This window comes from Polyergus mexicanus, unplaced genomic scaffold, assembly GCF_030449975.1.
Source record: "Polyergus mexicanus isolate NDT 795.1 unplaced genomic scaffold, iyPolMexi1.0 SCAF_19, whole genome shotgun sequence".
In the NCBI taxonomy this organism is placed as follows: domain Eukaryota; kingdom Metazoa; phylum Arthropoda; class Insecta; order Hymenoptera; family Formicidae; genus Polyergus; species Polyergus mexicanus.
The window spans coordinates 4,967,020-4,990,320 of record NW_027223339.1 but is presented as its reverse complement, the minus strand read 5'-3'; the positions used below and the strand labels follow the sequence as shown (position 1 = coordinate 4,990,320).

At 34.5% G+C, this 23,301-nt stretch overlaps 1 protein-coding gene across 3 annotated transcripts in view; it reads left to right on the top strand.

Annotated features, from left to right (window-relative positions):
• The window catches only part of Egfr (epidermal growth factor receptor), a 155,394-nt gene that overhangs the window by 55,007 nt on the left and 77,086 nt on the right, over window positions 1-23,301 (top strand). Inside the window, exon 2 of one of the 3 annotated variants that reach the window (XM_070311140.1) lies at window positions 17,809-18,045. The exons of 1 other annotated variant lie outside the window; for it this stretch is intronic. The gene's annotated coding sequence lies outside the window, so the exon portion shown is untranslated. Of the gene's footprint in view, window positions 1-17,630; window positions 18,046-23,301 lie in introns of those variants that run through there. One more of the 3 variants, XM_070311141.1, reaches the window with a different exon arrangement.

Sequence of the window (23,301 nt, the reverse complement as noted above, 5' to 3'; positions counted from 1 at the left end):
ATTTCTGTTATTCGTCATTAATGATTACTGATGATTTCATAATTATAATCGTTGAGCGCATTAATTTTACTATTTTATTAGCATTCGAAATCATCATTAATACGATTACATTTTATTTAACTCTGATCACTCTGTAATCTTAACATCCTTAACGCGTCATTTTTAGAGAATGAAAATTATCAAACATGTGCATTAACCAAATTAACAATATGCATGTCAATTTATTTTTTAATTTATGGAAACGATGGTATTGAAAAATCGAGTTGTTTTTTGATTAATTATTTATGATCTGATAATCATATAAATATTTAGAATTAAAACTGACCATATTATTTTTGCCTTGATTATTTCTGTTATTCGTCATTAATGATTACTGATGATTTCATAATTATAATCGTTGAGCGCATTAATTTTACTATTTTATTAGCATTCGAACTCGATCATTAATACGATTACATTTTATTTAACTCTGATCACTCTGTAATCTTAACATCCTTAACGCGTCATTTTTAGAGAATGAAAATTATCAATCATGTGCATTAACGAAATTAACAATATGCATGTCAATTTATTTTTTAACTTACGGAAACGATGATATTGAAAAATCGAGTTGTTTTTTGATTAATTATTTATGATCTGATAATCATATAAATATTTAGAATTAAAACTGACCATATTATTTTTGCCTTGATTATTTCTGTTATTCGTCATTAATGATTACTGATGATTTCATAATTATAATCGTTGAGCGCATTAATTTTACTATTTTATTAGCATTCGAAATCATCATTAATACGATTACATTTTATTTAACTCTGATCACTCTGTAATCTTAACATCCTTAACGCGTCATTTTTAGAGAATGAAAATTATCAAACATGTGCATTAACCAAATTAACAATATGCATGTCAATTTAATTTTTAATTTACGGAAACGATGATATTGAAAAATCGAGTTGTTTTTTGATTAATTATTTATAATCTGATAATCATATAAATATTTAGAATTAAAACTGACCATATTATCTTTGCCTTGATTATTTCTGTTATTCGTCATTAATGATTACTGATGATTTCATAATTATAATCGTTGAGCGCATTAATTTTACTATTTTATTAGCATTCGAACTCGATCATTAATACGATTACATTTTATTTAACTCTGATCACTCTGTAATCTTAACATCCTTAACGCGTCATTTTTAGAGAATGAAAATTATCAATCATGTGCATTAACGAAATTAACAATATGCATGTCAATTTAATTTTTAATTTACGGAAACGATGATATTGAAAAATCGAGTTGTTTTTTGATTAATTATTTATAATCTGATAATCATATAAATATTTAGAATTAAAACTGACCATATTATCTTTGCCTTGATTATTTCTATTATTCATCATTGATGATTATTAATGATTTCATAATTATAATCGTTGAGCGCATTAATTTTACTATTTTATTAGCATTCGAAATCATCATTAATACGATTACATTTTATTTAACTCTGATCACTCTGTAATCTTAACATATATCTTTAACGCGTCATTCTTAAAAAAGCAAGAGGAGCAACAAATTCAGTTTCTTATATATTTCGATAGTATATTGTCCACAGATTATTTTAATACCAAAAACATGCGAGCAACAAATTCTTTTAGTTAATTTATATAATATAAGAGCGCGTCGTATAGGGTCCGCGGCGACAAAGTATCGATTTTTAATACTTTAAGACGAGCAACAAATTCAGTTTCTTATATATTTCGATAGTACATCGTCCACAGATTATTTTAGTACCAAATACATGCGAGCGATACATTTTTTTATTTACTTTTACTTCGCGCAAGTGAATGGTACGGCGCGGCGAGACTGAGTATATAGTGGTATTAATTAAATAATATACTTTTTTAAAAATATTTTTATGTTATTTTAGAGCAACAAAATAGCAACAAATTCTAGTGTATTTTATTTTTTGATTCGAGCTTTTTATATATTTTTTTCACTATGGGGGGGGGGAGGGGACTGGCTTAATGTCAAGCTAGCACCCCCCACTTTGAATGTAAATTCCTGCTAAACGGTTTGAGCAACAAAATTCGGACTACGGCAACTAATTAGCACATAATTAGCACTAAATTATTTGATGTATTTGATTTAATTTGGCGTTGGTGGGGGGGCTAACTTAATATGGGTCACGTGTTTGGCATATTTCAGAATGAACAATAACTTCCCTTTTCAAATGTGATAAATTTGTTTTTCACAAATCTGATTTCCTAACAAGCTAAATGTAGATTCTGATAAAAATATTATCTGCGATACAAAACTCTCTCTCTCTCTCTCTCTCTCTTGAACCATATGTGCCAAGTTTTAAGAATTTATTAACTTTGCAGAGGACAATAAAATACCTTACGCTTTCTATCGAAAAGTAACATTTGGGTATTTCATTTTTATTAAATATCTTTAAAACACTTTAGTTTTTTTTTTAAATAAATTTACAATAAATTATTTTCGTCTTTTCAGTTGAATAAACTTTAGTCGGAAAGATTAAAATTAAAGTAATTTTTGATAAGAAAATGGTATCATTTCCTTTTCCGAATATAGCAAACATAACGATCATTCGATTGATGATTATTAATAAGAAAAATAATTATAAAAATTTGCTATATTAAAAAGTCATACTTTGCCATACTCTTGACTTTAACTTTCAATTGATTTCTTTTATTTTTTGTTTTATCATTTTGTTGTGCTTTAATTGCAAACATTAAAATCCTATGCTATCACCTATACGCTTTTAATGTCGAATTTCACGTAGAATACATCTTGACTTATCCGCATTCCCGTTATTCTACGACATATGCTACATAAGACGGGAATCTGAATTATGATGTACACATACACACGAAGTTGAAAATTATTCCTTAATCCTAGATACTAATTAATATTTCAATGATACATTGTATGATGGAAAGAAGAGAGAGGAAAAAAGAATTAAGTATCTATGTATATATATTGTATATCATATAAACAAAATATTTTTTTTTAAGGAATATTTTTTTACTTTTAGCTGATTATATTGTGCTACATTATATACAATATAAGCGAGAAAAAAAAATTAATGAGAATGAGAAATAGAAATATGTTAATAATCCTTTTTGAAATAATTCAATGCAATTGTATCTCATTGTATATATAAGTAGGAATTTCCAATCCAATTCTGACGCAAACAGTTTTCTTGCCCGAATTTATTATCGCCTAAATTATCGCTTAATTGTATCTGCGATATTAAAAGAGACTTTTTTTACGAGAGACTTTTTCGACGCAGAGACTGACATCACGCATCGTTTTTATTAATTCGAACACGAGCGAAGCGTTATGGATCACTGTTAAATTAATACGTATGCTCGGTCTAAATGATAAAAGTAATTAACATTGATCGGCCACAACGCCGCCAGAACGGATCTTCGTGTCTTCTCTATTACGATCAATAGACTTCACGATACGCAGCCTGTTCGATCGTAAAGAAGAAAGCTATATTTATGAAGAGGGTTAAAGCATCGACAGCCGAGAGTACACGTTATCATGGGGTAACGATTAATGGGCTTGATGCGCTACGACTTGCAAACGCGCGAATTCTGGTCGTAAAGAAAGTTTAATTGCCACTTTATACGATTTTGTGGTGTAGTTGTATTATAAGAAACATACGTCTCGTGAGTTTTAATAACTTTTATTTACAGTAAAATATTTAATTTTTTTACTTTGTTGATCTCTATTCTAAGAAATATTTTTATTAAAAAAAAAAAAAAAAAAAAAAATCTTATTTATTACTTTTTATCTTGCATTATTTCACTTTTTTGTGAATGTTAACTGGAATTATCGACAATAGCATTATTTTTTTCATTCAGGGATTCAAAATTTTGATGTAAAATTAATATTGAGAAGAAATTTATAAATGTAACGGAATTTTGTTCACCACAAATTTCCGTAGCTAATTCTCTTATATTGAATGTTATTATATCACGTATCGATATGCTTTGAAATTCAATCAGATTTAATAACAGTAGCAAATCCTTCACAATCATACTAATATTTTAATATTTTACAAAATTTTATTGCCTTTAATAACTATATTAACTTGGCATCAATCATCATATAAATTTTCAATTTTAACTAACATAAGCAATTAAGCATGTTAAATGTCAGGAATAATAATTTAATTAATGAAAATAAAATTTGCATGTCTCTGCATTGAAACTTTCTTACCAAACTGTTTAATACGTATTAACAAACGTTATCAAATTTACATACACACGATTGAAATATTCAAATTTCAATCTTCTCGAAAGACAATTTAGTTGTGCATTAATTAATTTCGGATAAGATTACTTCGACGATCACATAAACGGTCAGTGTTAGGTCAGTATCACAAGCTGAGCTTTTTACTCGAGAAGGAAGGAATACTGAGATTTCTTTTCGGTAAACAAGTTTGAAAGTATTATAATGGCGTCTATGGTCGCTAACAGACCATCAGCTTCGGTCATAGCACACACGCAAACGCCCACGTGGGAAGGAGAGAACGAGGAACATTATGGTGCACCTTAAATTAAATCGAGACCCTGTGGCAACACGGTGGCGCAATACTATTCATAGTGTCTCGTAAAGTATTATCGCGATCGACAAAGTAATCTCGGAACGAGAAACGGGAGGTGCTTCCGGTTAAATCGTGCACGATGTTACCCTGAATGATCTGTCATATTTTCGTCACGAATGTGCGAGATATATCTAATCCTGTTTCAGTCATTTTTCTTTACATCCAATAAATTAATAAGCTTCATTCTCTCTAGTTACGTTTCAAGATCCCACTTGGACTTAACTTTCACTTTTCAATTTGAACATAAATGCGGTTTCATATCTCACCCTATCGGGTAGTAAAAATGACATTAAATGACGTTAATTGAGATATCCTCGCGCTCGATTATATTTAATCCATATCCTTTTCGTCGATTCAAGATTTTTCTTAATACTTGCCTTGCTTAATCCTCCGAGAATATATACAGTTGATCTCTGATAGATGAAATAATCCGAAGGACCGAAAGACGAAACCGATATCGCGATCTGCCAAGTGACTCCGGCCGAGTGACTCCGGGACCAATCGATAAGGTCCGCCGTTCACGTTGACTACAAATCAAGGAAGGCAGACGTGAAGGGGGCCTGTGCGACGCGAGGGCCATTAAAGCTCGTTCTCCATAAAATATTTTATCCGGTTCGCGGATCGATTTGAAATCCGTAGGGCGCACTTGGCTCGCCGACGACGACCGTGGCCTTTTTCGGCGCACCAAATTCATAAATAATGGCTAAAGACCGGCGCACACAGGGCACCCTCGTGCATCACGGTCCGAATTTTTAGTCTTTAAGCCTTTTAAGGTTTTTGCGCGCGCGAGCGCGTTCCAGGCTTGTCTTTACAATCGCCGCGATTTGGCCGTCTCCCTCGAAGACGAAGGATATTCGGGATACGCGATCGATCAGCAGTGGTCGCGAAAACACGTATCCCAAGACACACTTTAACGCTTGTTCTGGCCATTTGTGCCAACGCGTGAAACTCCAAACGTTCCTCGACTTCGTTTCGTTTCCACAAAAAGGCTTAATCGCGCCATTCCACCATACAATCGTTTGTCCAAACAATTGCAAGTGACTTGAGTAAAAAATACTGACGAATAAATCACGACATATTGCGATTCGCATTAAACAGAATTGTGTAAAATTTTAATATATATTCAAGTACATCTTACAGCTGATCGATCTAGTGGTTATATATTGGAACCTTCAATTTTTGATTAAGATTTCTCATTTACTACTACTACTATGAATTTTATGCTGAAAAATTCTGACTTTATTTAAACAAATACATCTCTTTCAGACCTTTTCAAGTAAATTTGCTATTTGTTACATAATCTTGTATGTAACCTACGTGACTTAATATGACATTGTTAAATGTGCTCTCCGTGACAATTTCTATTTTTAAAGATTACGATTCTTTCCCTCTCATTGAAATTCTAGCCGTATGTTTGACTTTCCAATACCGTGTATTTGTCGCCGCTACGTTTGTATTCCTTATAGTATCCTGGTAGCGTCAGAGCCACGTCTTTTTTCCCCCGGTCGTCGAGAATAAGTAGAATAAGTAAAGATAACGGGAACAGCGGCCGACACACAGACGATAGCTGTTTCTTTCGAGGATAGTCTCTTACAAACATGATCGTCTTACGCTCTCGCGACACGTTCCATATTCTATCGTGCGTGCGAGTTCTATGTCAAGGCAGGACAATCTCTTCCGCGCTCCATTCACGCGCGTTATATCGTCTCGAGAATCCCGGCTTCAAAAATTTGTCACATTCATAGGCGCGCTACACTTTGCCCATTTTTTTCTCTAAGAGCTCGCATTCGTCGATTCGTTTCAGTCCAGCTCAATGAACCGCGCTTCAAATACAGCGTCGACGCATTATTTTAAGGAACCGAAAGTCATCGCCGTAAAGCGAAACCTAATCCGACGTAAAACGACGTTTTCTCTTGGCGGGTTCTCTGTCACGCGATTGCACGATGTTTCTTTTCGATTTACACGGTATTTTTTCAAGCGCGATTCATGTGACATTCTTTAAGCGCTACTCTTCAAGACATTTTGTTGATTAAAAAAGAAATTTTCAGTTCCAGATGAATATGTGAAAAGGACACGCGTCGCATTCTTATGAAAGCTAAAGTATCTGCGATTGTATGAATTATTCTCCGTTGCGTTATTTATAAATAATCTCCAAACAATTATTATCAATCTGATGATAGGGGTAAAAAAAATTTAAGTCTTGAGAAAAAAAAATATATTTATTCGAATATCGCAAAACGTGAAGATATTTTATATAACTTATCAGTAATTTGAAATTAAAAGACGATAATATATATATATGTAACGTTTAATTATATTATTGTAAAAGCATTATTTATATATTTTGAAGAAGATTACTCTTATATTTCAAAAATGTTAGCTATAGGATATAGCAGGGTTGGGAACGTTACTCTATAAAAGTAACGCGTTACCGTTACCGTTACTTTGGAAAGTAACGATTCGTTATTTTTTCGTTATCTTTCTGTTTTTTGTTAGGTTTATGCTGAAATAAGCTATTGGATTATAAAATTATTTAATAATCAATATTAAATGTAATAATCTATGTTACAATTAAAAACTCTAAATTCGTCTCTATATAGCACAAGCGTTTTTTATATTAAACTTATTTAACGGTTCTAATTTTTTATGTTAATACTTTTTACTTTTTAATACACTTATCTTTATAGGAATTTAAATTGTAATTTACAAATTGCAATTTTGTCGAAAATTTTTATCGAACATTGTTTTTAAATATTGATAAGAGAAATATTGATATTATTAAGGGTGTATTCCAATATTCATTCTGTCAGTGTTGTAAAATCTATAAATTACGTTACTGACTATCTCAGAATGTGGCCTATGAAGGCTACAAAATATTTTTCCAAAAATACATCTATTGAATAGATATAAGATAGTAATGAAGCAAAAAGTAACGGCTAAATTCGTTACTGTTACTGTAAAAAATGTAACGACGTTATCGTTACCGTTAGAAACAGAAAAACGTAACGATCGTTACCGAAAAGAAATAACCGTGACGTTACAAAAAAATAACGCGTTACTTCCCAACCCTGGTATATAATAGTATACATAATATAAAAAGCCAACCGTGTGTATTTTCTCGGGATAAACGAACGTGTCTTATTTCGCTGTTTGCAAATAACATTCCAATTATAAAGCCTGCTTACTCCATTCGCCAATCTCCCGGGAATTATCGATGCAAGTAGAGCCTTGAATGCAGCGATATTATAACCGTTGACGTATCCAATCTTTGCCCCTACTTACTCCTTTAATCGAGATACAAATTTTTTTTTTTTTTTTCCCCGAGGAAAGCTATACTTTAAGTAGATCCACGGTGGGCAAAGGCTTCTCTCCCAAAATTCTAAACTGGTTCCCAGATTGAGAGGGATAAGCGAGATTCTCGAGCCGCCTCGAGAACCGTCCGAGCTTTCGCCGTCGTAGCGTTACTTGTCCGAAAGCTGTCGGGATAGGTTCCTGAGGTCGTGCCGCGCGGTAATCCTATACGTCTTAAGAAACTGGTTTCCGTACGACGTGTTGCGGGTAGCGCGCAAAACAAATTAATAACAAGAACATCATAACCGCAGCTCCAAGGCTGCCCCGAGACGCTCACGAGCCGCAGCTGCTATACCGGGTGAGCCGGCTCCATTGTTGTTCTCAGAATCTACATCTTTCCGCGGGAAGAGAGAGAAAGGGAAAGAGAAGCTCGAGAGAAGACGTCGAACCGCGGTTCGAAATGGCTTCTCGATTCATTGTTCGATGCGATTGCTTTTTACGGGAGTATAATGTAAAAGAAGCGCGCGTTCGCTCTTATTGAAATGAGAAAGTTAAACAAGCGAAAGTTCTTGAGAGCAAATATAAATCTTATATTGATACATCCATATGATACAAAAGGTAGTTACAATTTTTTTTAAATATAATTAATTTAATTTAATAAAGTAATTAATATCTTAAAAAATACAAGTATAATATTTTAATTATTCAATTAGAATATTTAATAAAAATGATCTGCGTGCTTCGATAATTCTGAGCGACACGTTATAATATTCGCAGCGTGTCTCATGTGTTATGAGTATAATGTCACACGTGCAAACGCGCTTCATTATTATATTGTTACGTCGGACGCGAGAGGAAAAAGGGAGAGGAAAGGAGAAAGGATCTCAGCGAGAGGAGAAACAATTGTCGCATCGTGCGATGAAGTAACTCCTCGCAATATGTCCTCCAACTATCGATACTAGTGCTACTAGGTCATGTAACCTGCCTATCCCATATTACATGTATACAGCGACTTATTTATGCACTCCCCTATACACGCCTCTCCAACATTAATCGTTCGCGCACGAAAGCTTAAGGCGATCGGGGGTGGAAATGCGATGGCGATAAACCTATATTTTCTGTGATTGCGTTTATCTCGTGGCATCTGATTTTTTCATAATAAAAACACGCCTACGATTAGTGTACCGTGTATACGATATTCGCGATATCACACTTGTTGGATAGATTTTTTGCTAGAAGTAAAATTTTTCATTTATCTCACAGTACTCGCATAGCTCGTATATATATATATAATTTGCAAGATTAAATTAATTATTTTGATACTTTCAAATAAACAACATGTGTATAAGAAGAAAAATATGATCGAATGCAATGTTTTTGTACTACTTAATTTAATCCATAATTCGATTAATCATCTGTCGGTCATTACGAATCTATCCAGACACAAGAATGAACGAAATTAAATGGACGGGAGTTTTAATTACGGGCGCTTCATTAAGAGATTTCAGGTCATCGCCGCTTCGATACATCAATCGTATCCCTTTGTAGAATAAGATTATGCTCCTAAGACGCGATCTGCGAAGAAATCGCAATCACGCTAGATGCCAACCGTGCTAGATTGGCATTACTGCGTTGTTTCTTCAAATTCGATCTCTCGTTCGATCTTCGAAGGCCAATGGTGGTCCGACACAAGTAAGGTTAGGTCGATCGGTACTTTTCAGGACAACAATGGCTGACTCATCCCCGATATTGTATCTGCTTGATGCATGGTCCACGAGGAATATTAAACCGCAGGATTATTATCGCGATCAAACGTCGATTCACTCGCGAGGGAATGCATGTAACGATCGCTGGTTCACTTACGTTCTCAACGTATTTGTGTGTTCGCCATTTATATATAACTGTCTAATTGAACGAGAAGAATTGCCGTGAGAAAATCGACGAAAGGAGGAATCGCAACATTTTCATACAATAGGTCATTTATCATAAAATGAGATTGCCCGATGTCAATCAAATCGAACCGCATTTATTCACGCGGCATATTTGAGTTTTGATTTTTATTTCATCGAAACGGAATAGCGTAGATATTTACAGCAATAATGAATTTAATAAATATTTCCGTAACCTTGTAATAAATTATGTTTATTTATTTTTTAATGTTTAAATATTAATCGTCATTATATTATGCAAATATATTAATTTCATTAAAGTATAATGGTGGTAAAGGATGAAAAATTCTTCTCAAAATAATTCTTTATATACTACATATAAAATCTACTCTCATTTTTATAAAGATTTAACTCACAATCAATGCTTTTGTATGACAAACTTTATGACAAGTTTTTATTAATCTAAATGTGGCAAAAAAATATGGCAGAAGAAATTATTTAAAATAAATGTTTCTATGTAATAAACGTTAATATGTTTTGATGTTTTCTATATTATACCGGTAAAAAAAATAATATTCTCACGATTATCACGAGTGCATTATGTAAAAATATTGACTCCTAACGTACAATATATTATATATACATTTCGAAGATAAACATCGATAATCGATAAAAATGGCCATCGAGACGGGTCTGTGACGTTTCTTCCGCGAAGAACACACAAAAAAGCACCGGTTTGCATTTCAAATTAATTACTTCGTAGACTAGAGAAACGCTCCGGAGTATCGAAATAAAATGGCATGGCAAACGTTCTGCCACCTGGGACCAACACAGTTCTCGAGGCATATTTGCATGTGACATGACCGCGGAATGCGGCACCGATCATCTCTCCACATCGATCCTCTTTTCCTCTCGCTCTCCCGCGGACCTTTTTAATGCTGTTTTTGTCTTCGTTTGATCCGAGAGAAGATAACGCGTGCGTTTACGCGAAAGTGGGGATTATGGCATGATATAATGAGGTGAAATAATGGACGAGAGACGATCATCCGTAGCCAGGCACCTTCGTTAATTATTCTAATTAGAGGCGAACCGCGACGTGGCTTCTAAATGATCCATGTAAACATCGGTAATGCCCACATGTAGGCGATCGGTCGAACACGAAAAAAAAAAGTCGGCAAATATGCAATATCTCGAGTATTTAATGCTTTAATCTTTCACCTTTAATCTTCATTACAATAAATGCAATTCTTTTATGTTTTATGTATTATATACATATACATTTATTTATTTATATTTTTATATATTATTATAAAAATTGTAGTAAGAAATTATGTTATTGCATAACATAAGTATTAGTATCTGTGCAAAGTTTTTCATGAATTAATAGAGATGCTAAGATTATAATTTTCATAGATTATAATTTACAACTACAAATTAAATTAAATTTTTACTTTACTTTACGTTATAGAAATTATATTATATTTATTATATCAAATTATATATATACGAAACAGTTGATCCTTTGTAATCCCGAGGTGAACAAATAAAAATTCTATTCTATTCTATTAAATTATATTATACTATATCTAATTTTCTAATTCATAATTTTATATATAATAACTATTATACATAATATTATACATAATAACTAAGTGTATTTTAGCGAAAGTAATATAATATATAACAATAAGAAAAATATTTACCCCACAATTCAATCTTTTTGCAAATCTACAGAATGATTATTGTATCGCATAAGTATAATACCATACATAACTGTGTGTGAATTCCGCGACCGTGCGTAAAAGGATGTTAAGTGGGTCCCAAACTAAAATTTCTGCAGGATAAGCATGCCGATAATTCTCTGAGATCCCTCTGATATCTTTCCCTTTCACCGAGGCTAGGGTCGCGATAGGGCAGAAGAAGATATGGAAGAAGAAGAAGAGAAAAAAGATAAAGACGAAGAGAGAAGAAGAAGAAGAATAAGAGAAAGCAGCGTCATGGCACATGCGGCGATTCAACCGCGATAACTTTAACGCGCGTGGAATGTTGGACTTGCCGAGTAGGCAATTATAAATCCGCATCTTGATCTCGAAGACCGATGCACTTTACGAGAGGGAAAGAAATTGCGAGAGAGAATAGATCCCGGCGATGCTCTTTACGAGAAAGACGAGAAATGGGTATTCGATATTCCGGGCGATTGTGATGGTTGTCAACCGATATCGATCCTGATATCGTACGGCTCAAGAAATCGGACGAGAATAAAGCTATCAAACGAGTATTGTGTAATGATGCTGTTGGAATTTTTCAATTATGATTAAATTATCTTCCTATATCTACAATATATGTATATTTTTTCTTAAACTCTGCGAAATTATTTCTGTTTATCTCTAGTTTTCGATAAAATTTCTGCCCAAAAAATCGATATCATATATCGGATAAAAAAGTTTTTCTCTAATTTTATTATTTTTTATACATATCATTTGTCGAACACTCCGTATATATTTATTTAGTGTTAGCGTATGAGAGGGCGGGCATGAGCTCTCACGTATACGAGAAATCGACAGGATCCATTAGCGAGAAGAGATAGCAAGGACGTTGAAGAAGGCACTGACCGAAACAAGCCTGATGGAATATTTTATTGCCGACCATGTGAGAGAAAAAGAGAGAGATAGAGATAAAGGCGCACCGCCGGAGGTCCTTATGGCCGCCGATTACCGTTAACGACCAATCGACATACCTTCAGGATATTTCTGAAATCTCCCTAAACACTTAGAAATACGATTCTGTGATTCTGGGACCCAGAATGTGATCCACGTGCTAAAGCGGGTGCTGAGGAACAGCGAAACGCGCACTGTTTAACGAAAAATGCGTGCCACGAGCGACGAATGCAAATGGGAGAAAGAGAGAGAGAGAGAGAGAGAGAAAAAGTGCAATAAATTATTTTATTAATTTGAGAGGACGACAGGAACTAATGTGATCGATGTAATTTGTTACGAGAATGGATAGTTAATACGAATGTTAAATCGCGTTTCTGACCACTGTCTTCTGATCTTGTTAAAGTAATGAATAATAGATCCGACGAATTACGATCGAACAATGATTAAAATGTGTAATGTTATTTTCATGCAGTTGACTTATTTAAATAATAAGAAATCGTTATAAACTCTATTTATGTATACGTATGTATACATAAATATTCTATTTATGTATATAATGTACATAAATTCAAATTATAAAGTCGTCTAAAAATAATCCTAACGTCCATAAATAATCCCAATGAGCAAGTGGCGTTAGTATGTTATTTTTAAATATTATCGAATTTATTCTCTTTTCTCCTCCACATACACACATCTGTTTTCTTCTCTCTTTGAATGATTAATTCAAATTAAATTCAATACATGTGCGCGTGAATTATCCATACTAATTTTTTCCTCTTCTCTATTTCAGGTAAGTTCGTGGGTCAAGTGTCTACCTGGGCCGATCTCGGGGACAATAATGCACTCGGCTCGACAGATAACCATCAGAGGGTTCGTTAGCGGTCGAGAGGGCGGTCGAGGGCCCGAAAGATATATCGGCTAAAAATATAACAGTCGGCGGTCAGTTTTCGGGGAAGAGGGTGGCAACTACCACTATACGTTGCACAAACGCAGCGTCACGTAACGATGCGAGCGAATGCATACGCAACCATTTTCTTCGATGTGCCGAGAGGTTGTTTAGATCGAGCGAGGAGATTAACAGATGGATATAAGTGTCGGATTGAGATTGACACGAGTTCTCGTCGATGAACTATCTTGAGATCATCTCCCGAGAATGGAAAGGCAACTCGTACTCTATAAATATTCCGGTATATTTTGTAAGTCTTTGTTGCTGGCGAATATCGTTTTTTTTTAACAATGATCTCCCCCTTTATATATATTCGTTATATTACAGAAAATATCATACCGATTTATATAGTCACACTGTTACTTGGCTAACAATTTATGTGATTCATGTATATTTATTATATACATTTTAAACAGCTCTTATGATTATTATTGAGATTTACATTATTTAACGAGATATCAAAATTATATCAAAATAATAACTTTTAATCGTATCAAATAAATAGCGAGATTAAATGAATTGGAATAAAAAAATTTTTTTTCGAAGCAAAACGATCCAGATTTTTCACGAGATCTCATTCAAATGCTACGAAAAATCTGTCGATAAAATGAAATGCAATGAATCTAAAATATTCTGTATATAAAGTTCGTCGCAATGATAATGTTCATTGCCGTCGATCCTTTCGCCTAACCGCACGATTGACCTCTTGTATGTATATTTATTCCAATACGAGTTCTCTGAGTGGGACTATTTTTTTAGAATGGCGTCTGGTAAATCTTACGCAGTATCTAACGCGTGTATACCATATGTCGTATAGTATATACCATATAATATACGATAGTGTACGTATATAAGCTGCGTGATACGATTGGCGTTTATGCAAATGCAAAATTGTCCACCGTTTGCCGACAGACGCGCGTCTCTGTTTATTTATTGTTCCCGCTGCGAAGTATAATCTGCTGTTCTTCTTCTTTTTTCCGGCACGGCAAGCCGATAGATTTACCAAGCAGATTAGGACCCGGGTCGCAAAACCCGGGTTGACAGGGCGCATCTTGACCGCGCGTTTTACAAGTTGTTTTACAACTCCGGGATTCACCGCGGTAAGAACTACCGTTCTTTGTTCCAAGAACGAAGAGTCGATTTCTTTGATCTTCCTTGCTATCGATGCTTTTGCGATATTTTTAAATGCTTTCGAAAACAATCCGCATCCGTTTCTGCTCCGAAAAGAATAGATATATTTTTATTTTTAATTTTGATTATGAAATAAATTTAAAATAGATCTTTCGATTTTAATATATAACAAACAAAAAAATGCTAATATATATATATATATATATATATATATATATGTACATATCGATTTAAAAATATATTTTTATGATATAAAGCTCTTGAGATTTAATCCGCGTTTAATATAAAAAAAAATTCGCAAATATTAATCTGCTTTTTTTAAAAAAACAAATATAAATAATTTATATATATGATAGTGCGGGGACATAAAAGTAGTAAAATATTTTGTTGAATTTTGTTGAACAAACTTTTATTTTCTTTGTTGTTATTTTTTTCTTATTTATTCTAACTTTAGATTTTATTTTTATCTTTTCCCCAGCTGAATAAACCATTTTATGCGATCAGATCATTAGTGTTACAGCAATTAACAGATTAACACGTGTTACATAAAGGTCGATACCAACTTTGATATTTGTAATCGAATGCGGTGCCGGACCAGTGTTACTGGTAATACTGGATTTTCTAGAATATATTATAATCTGGTTATATATATAATATGCATGCGCGTATGTATCAAGGGATTTTTCGTGTATAAAAGCGGATTATTCGCCAATAAGGGGACCGCTTTTACTCGAGAATTTTTAGAAAAAAATCGCAGGACGATAATAGTCGACCATGATATTATATTCAAAAGTCATATAAGAGAACGTTATTTCGATATCCATGCAATTTTGTAATTTTCTTACATGATTTAGTGTTAAAGAAAAAATTTAGAACAGAAATATTTAAAATAATTAAATTTACGTTTAAATTATGAAATTTATATTGTCAATGAGAAGACAAAACACAAAGTATCTCGAGGGATTTTTGAAAAAAAATTTTTCAAGAAAATCATATAGTTAACCATTGATTCGATCTATTTATGAATTTCACGGGCAAAACACGCGATTTCAAGAAATGCTTTCATTATTACGAGGCGCGATGTCAACGTAAACACGATGTAAACATGACGAGACGTTTTGGTATGGATACGTACACAACTGCGAGATTATTTATACTAGACGCCATTTTTCTACAGACAACGAAAGTCCTTCGTAGGACCACTTGAAATTTACGATTCGGCGAACAACCGTCTCAATTATCAAGCTCACTCGTAGCAACATTGTTTACAACGACTCAGCCCCGTAAGTATTTTATTTATCTACGGGTCTCTATCCGGCGACGGCTTTATAGCCGGTCCACGCACACGACGAGCCTGCGAACAAGGTTTACGCACGACGCAAACGTGCACAAAGCGCTCGTTCTCCTCGGAGAATAATTCTTCATTAATCCTCGGAGTAAGAAACCTTCCTTCCGCGAAGAAACGCCAATAATATTCACCGATGCTCGCAAGAAAATATATTTAATTCTATGTCATTGCAATAATCATATTAATTATTTAACCATAGATGAATAATATATAATGATAAATACATAATACATTCTGTAATAATAAATTTTTTCAAGTCTTTTTACGATTTTCGAATATATTATAAAGATTGTGTAATAATGAAATTAATATGCTTATTTTATATATCTGAATATTTCAAGTTTCAAATCTCTTTCCACATATATAGTTTAGTTTTATTATGCTTATATTTTGCTTATATCATATCTCTATGTTACTTAAGATATTACAATCTTGTGAAACGTTATTTATCCAAGGTTAAGTAAAAAGTAATTTAAAATACGACCCCCGTTGAGTTCACGGAAGATAGGATACCAAAGAGAGATAAATCATTAAGTATACGTTTCATGATCCTTCCTCAAATTGTTGATAAACGTTCGATCGAAAGGACAAATTCTCAGGACCTCGTCTCGATCCTTCGCCCGAGATTCTCCGCCGAGAATATAGCTAGCTGTCGTCGGTAAGAAAAGGAGCAGAACACGGGGATGCGCTGCATCCCTTTCAGAATCCTCCTCCTCATCCTTCTGTTGCCTAGTTAGCATCCTTGCCAATGGCGGATTCTTTTGTTTCCCGCCGTGGAACCCCAGTCGAGATTCTATCTCATGTAAATAATTATCGTGGAACCTGGCGGATGCTGCAGGAGTTCTCCCCCTTTTTTCTCTCGTTTTCCAACGAGAGAAGGAAGAGGGAGGAAGATAGCGTAGAAGCCCCGGAGAGAAATTTTCGTTTTATCCGAGAATCCTGTTTGTATCTCCGGGACCGCATACCGACCGCACGCACAAAAATATCCAACATTCTTTGGAATGGAAAAAAGAATAATAGAAGGAAATATATCGACTTGTTATGCGTACTCGGCAATGAGGATTCTGCGTTCTTCCCGCAGCGAGTTTTCGTCTTAATTGAGACAACAGTAATTTTTATATTGTACCGGCGCAGGCACAACAACGATTAACAAGGATACGTTAAAACGGCGGATCACGCAAATAATAATTTGCCGACTAAATGAGCGCGAAATAAATATTATTACCACCAAGCATGCTTTTTGAGGGAGGATCGATTGGACTATAATTACGGATATAAATCAAATTTTTTATGTATCTTTTTAATGCCAAAATATTCTCTTCAGTGAATTCAATGCGGCGATTATTATTAGCCAGAATAGCTAAATGGAAGCGATGTATTTGCGAATGTATTGTATTTTAGATTGTTTACAGATTTCTTTGCAAAAAAAGAAAAAAAAAGGATAAAGATCTCTGCCACGCATGAATGCATATAAATCGATATGCATTTGCCTGAAATTAATTAGATATAAATTAGTATTTCCTTTAAATCTATTTCTCGTTGTTCAATATTTTTTAATTATTCTAAAATATTATATTTAATAGAAAAAGAGTTTGATGTTTTTGAATTATTAATATATATTATATGACATTAGTAGCGATGTATAAGAGATAAATAATATAATTTATTTATTCCTAATAATAGAATTTGCATGCAATGCAGATATTTCAAGTTTGAGATAAACAATGTTTGTGATATTAATTAAATTATTTTAAACTACATTTACACTTCTCTAAGTATTGTATCTATCAGATCGCGCCAAGTATTCGAATTATCGCTAGTGTAATATTCTGTCGTATTTCTCGTTTGTTGCGTTTGACGCATTGCGAGATCCGTCATAAAGATTACACGACAAACGTTACAGCCGATATCTCGCTATCGCCTTTGACAAGCGTAATATCACCCTGGAGGAACAATTTGGAACACTTTACTCGCGACATACGTTCGCTGCCTGTGGGTCCTGTGCGTGTCATGCGTGGCAGAGATGTAATTTATTCTCAGGATTGGTGCCGCAGACACTGGACAGGAGACATGTTCGAGTCACACGATTGGCGCTCAACATTGACCGAGTTGTATGCAGCCATAAATGAATAGCCAGCTGGTGAGTAATATGTTGTAACATTTATAAAATGACGCAATAATTAAATGAAAATTTTAGAAATTTATTTTAAGGAAATATCAGCCTTTTAGGTTATTTGGTAATTTTATATCTTGCACGCTTATGCGTTTTATAATAGAAGATTATAAGAAGGCACAAATAATTTATATTGACTTGTATTAAACAATGTAATTATTTCAAATTATTTGATATTTATATATGACCAAAAATTAAATTTATAGAATATACCTCAGTGATGTCGTTCCCTTTACTTAAGACGACACGTCTACGCAAATATCTATATATTCGCGTTAACATATCTGTGGATAATAAATGGTGGATACCGATCAGGTACTGTTTTATCGCCGTTCAACGCGGCTAATGACTCAAACGAACAATAATGGCCGATTGTTGCAAGCTTCGTTACTTCTCGTTCCTTCGGGCATCCCTCTGTCTTCTCGTCTCGCCGTTGTTCGATAGGGCGGGCCGCGCGGAATGATAGTCCCGACTGGAAATAATCGTTATTATCCGCGAGAGAGATCAAAGTCCATTCGTAACCCGGTCAGACTTTTCCTTTGAAACGCGCACCCCTACGGGCTACGAGGGATCCCTCGTCCTCTAATTCGCACTCTATCGCATCTTCCTCTCGACGCGCGCCAAGAAAGCGAAACCGCAACGGTGTCGTAATTAACGGCCTATAATAAAGAATGATAATTTATCGCGCTGGCGTGCGGTTACTCGATAAGCTTCGAGTGCGCCGATAATTTAAGCTATTGTAGATCTCGATCGCTCGAGGGGACAGGGAGACAGCGCCCCCGTTAACCTGTCTCCTGTTGCGTATTCTCTCTTATCCAGGTTATAATAATAGTTTACGAACGTGTAATACGCGTCTTGTAATCGTTCATTCGTTCTTGAGAATGACAAATTTTCGAAATTCTTAAAATCATTAAACGCAAGATGAAAAATATAACGCACATTCTCCATGCATTTGAAATAATTATTTATAATATAATTTTATGTAATTATGTATATAATTTGTTTATTCCGACTAAGAATTAATATTTCAAAAATATTAATAACGCTTCTATATTTTATTTCTTGTGTATTTGATTCATAATGACATTCAAGCATTCCTTTAACATTTATGAAGATAAAGCACGATGTTAATAATTATATGTCCTTTTTATATCAAAGAGATATAGTTGGAAATCTGATAATCATGTGAGTTTGTCATATTGAGAAATTTCTAAATAGTAGAGATCGTTACATTTAGCTGTATCAACATTACCTGGCAATCTTTCTCACAACAGCGCATTTAATTAGCACGTTAATTATCATAGCATATCTTTGCTCGATACAAGTCATTTTTAAATTATGAGGCGTCTCTTTTTCCTTATTTAAATATCCGTTTGAAACATCGTCATCGTAAAAGGTGGATTTCGCCCTCGAAAGCTACCTTATGGCTACTGAAACTACTTGGAAGTATCAAGTAGCGCTATATAAGTTACGAATGCCGAATGTAATAAATCGAGGCCCGTCCTCTTCCTGGCCAACGCCCTTGTTCGCTCTCGGTACCAGCTGATCGATGATTTCGCCGCTTTCCGGGAATGTCGTCGACGAAGGTGCGAATCGACACGTAAACTAGACGCGAGACATTTAAAACGGACGAAACGCGAAGGGATGGTGAGAATGAAAGAAGGGGAGGAAAATTTACCGTCAACGGCAGCGCGCGACATTAGCTCGGCCGGAAGAAAGACGCTGAAATCGTCGCCGGTGTGATAGCGCTCGGTCTCTCTTACGGGGAACCCGATAATTATCGTCGTGCCCGACAGCTAACAATGCTGCTGACTGTTGAAGTTCCCGCGGCTCACGAAGCGCGAAGATTAGCCGTCGACCGCTAAAAGGCGGTCGTTTGGAAACGGACTTTTCTGAGCGGCCCGACCATGCGAAAGCGCGGATAGTTGGAGCACGCATCACGTATCCTCGAAGGAGGAAGGAAGAGGAAGAGATGTTGTCCTTGCTGCGAACGAAACGAGACGCGTTAAGCGCGAAATATCCCATCATTTCGTCTTCCGTGGCACAATAGACTCGAGGTAGATCTTTGTGACTCACGTTGTTCGCACGCTGCTTCGAGAATGCTGTTAGAGTCACCGCACGGTGTTCCATCGGTGCCGCATTAACGCTTATAATTACAAATTTCTGAGAAGATTTTAATTCAATTTGTTTTTTAATTTGATTAATTTTAAAAATAGACTTTATCTTCATAGCATTTTTATTTAAGATCTAATTGTAAAAATACGAAAAATATTAATATTAAAAATTGAAAAATTACGAGAAATCAATATTATACATCGTATATGCCAAAATCATTAAAAAATAAATATATATATTTTTAATGCTCTAGATTAAAAATAAAAAAGTTTCGTTAGATCCAAACAAAATTTTTAAAATTTTTATTTTAATATTACGACAGTCGTGAAAAATGAAAAAATTCCTATATAATTTTGATGAAGAAAATAATTTATCTTTCAAAATCTCATTTTCACAGACTTGACAAAAATCAAATAATGGGGAATCTAGATCGATTTTTACACAGAATTGAACAAGGTTATAAGATTTTTGTATGTATCTTAAAATAGATTTCATAAACATAATACTTAAGCGCGATGATGTGACGGAGCAACAGGAAAAACAGAAATATACTTTGAACTATCTAAATGCAAAACATTACGTATCATGTTATTCGCGCACTTGTAATGCTGTTTGCCATCAGGACAGTCGTGGGCATTAAAAGTGTCGCGTTTCATTATTTTACATCCAACCTCTTTATAACAAATGATAAATAAAAACAACGTAAGACGAGCAATGTGAAGCTGACGCGATCTCTCATCAACCTTGTACACATGTACAGAATTTGCAATTTTAATGTCTGGTCAAAGATCTCTATGTCGGAGGTACGACGGAGGTAAGTTTGGTGTGCAAGGATACGTAACTCGATAGGATCAATTTCCAAATTTTGCTATAAATTCAATAAAACATCAAGAGCAATTAGCAATTATATAGTGATTGAACGAATTAAGAGTAGTATTGATCGCACATTGGTTACTATATGTAAACATTTAATCAGTTTTCATTTATCTTTCCATTCAGTGCACAAAAATTTGGATGTTTTTTAATTAAAAATTAAAAGACAGCGTATTATACAATATATACGAATTAAATATATGAGTAACGTGCAAAAAAATTTTAACATTATTTCAACGGTTCTTTCTCGACTTATCGTTGACATATATTTAATATTTCAAAGAAATGGCATATTAGGCAGTTCAAGTTACAAATTCTATGAAATCTACGAAAGGTCCAGTAACGCTCATACGAATCTCACGTATCGCTCACGTGTCGCTCACGTGTCGCCGCAACCGCAGTAGATTACGCACGCTTTGCGTGCGCCAGCTTCCTTCCTCGCCGCGTGCACGGTTACTATATTAGCAAGATAAACAAGCTGTAAATAAAAGCGCTTCGTTAAGATAATAACGATGGAACTGGAGTCCCGTTAAATAAGTACCGTTTCATTGCGTACGACACGTCTTTTTTCCTCCATTTCATCTCCGACGCGAACACGTGTGACGACTGTCGTTATATCTATAAGTGTTATCACTTAAAATCTATAATTACATTAAAATACACGCGGTATCTCGTTAGAGCCCCAACGGGATATTAGCGGATCAAAATTGGATGTATATTCATGTGTCCAATTTGTCACGCGTATACACCACCCTCCGTGTTTACGAGAAGACTTATATAATATTTGAACACGTGACTCTCTCTCTCTCTCTCTCTCTTTCTTTCTTTCTCTTGCGATGGAGACCCAACGAAAATCACCGTGGACAGCCATGGTTAAGCGATCACGGTGTGTTTGTTTTTTCCATCTGGCACGGCATATAGATACGCATACGCGTGTACGTTATATTGAACGGGTCGCCGTGTGACGCAGTCATTTTCTCGCTCATGACGATCTGCACTGTTAGAGATCGGGCTATATACGTGGTCCCGATACGCCGCATGAGTCGTAAAGCAATTTGTATTATTCCTACGGCGATATGACGGTAGTTGCGTTATATCGGCATTCCATTTCTATGGTTACGGCCGGCGCCATACTCGCTATTTTTCCAATTCCTCCCCCATACCGGTTTCGATACCATTTGGAATCTTTTATCGTCGCGGCTTCGACGTACTGCTCGTATTAAACGTATTACACCCCCTATAGTTAGGAATTTAATCAGCAAATCGCATATGAATTACCTCTGTGTCAGTAGCGTGCGTTATGGATAACTCATTAACTATAAATATATGTAAATATTCAAAAAATTATATAGTTGAAAAAACGCAGCGATCTATTAATACTACACAGAATTTGAAATACAATTCATTTATCAATTAAATTGATATTAATTGATATTGAATATAAATGAAGAGTTAGCGATGAAAAATGATTGGAATAAAATATTTGGAAATTTTGAAACGTCTTTACAATATTGGTGTAAGCGATATAAGGAATCTTGAGGAAAAATCGGTATAATTCCATATTCGTTTTAATCGCATTCGAGCAGTGTATTTGATCAAGAGTTTGTTTACAGTATTCAGTTTACTAAACGTAGAAAAGTGTAGTAAACGATGGCAAACGGGAGCAGGCGCATGCTATCAGAAAGGAATAACGATTTGCAATATTTGATTTGAACATATGGCTGGAGGTATTGATAACGTTCGCGAGATAAAACGCCGTCCAACAAGAATCGCGATTCGTGCTCGATACGAATGCAATAACCGTTGCTGATAATCGAATTGCACACGCAGTTATGTTATCGTCAGATATACTAGAACATTATTCTGGAAAAACGCAGTCGTTATATGATATACGTAATATATGCACGCGACAGCATGTGCTTTCTAAATCGTCATTATATAATTAAGAAAAAATGAAAAATTGATATAGATATATATGATAGATATTAAATAAACAATTTCAAGAAAACGAGATAAATTTTATTATCATCGATAGAGCATTTTATTTTAATTTATAAAGTAGAATTAATAAAGCAATTAAAATATAAAATTCGCGAGGTTTTATAAATTTTCTTTTTTTTAGTAGTCCGAAATACACAGGGTGTCCTAGACCACCCGTACATCCATTTTCTTTCAGAAACTAAGCATCTTAGAGAAAAACATTTTCAACAAAAATTGTATGGCTTTGAGGGGAAC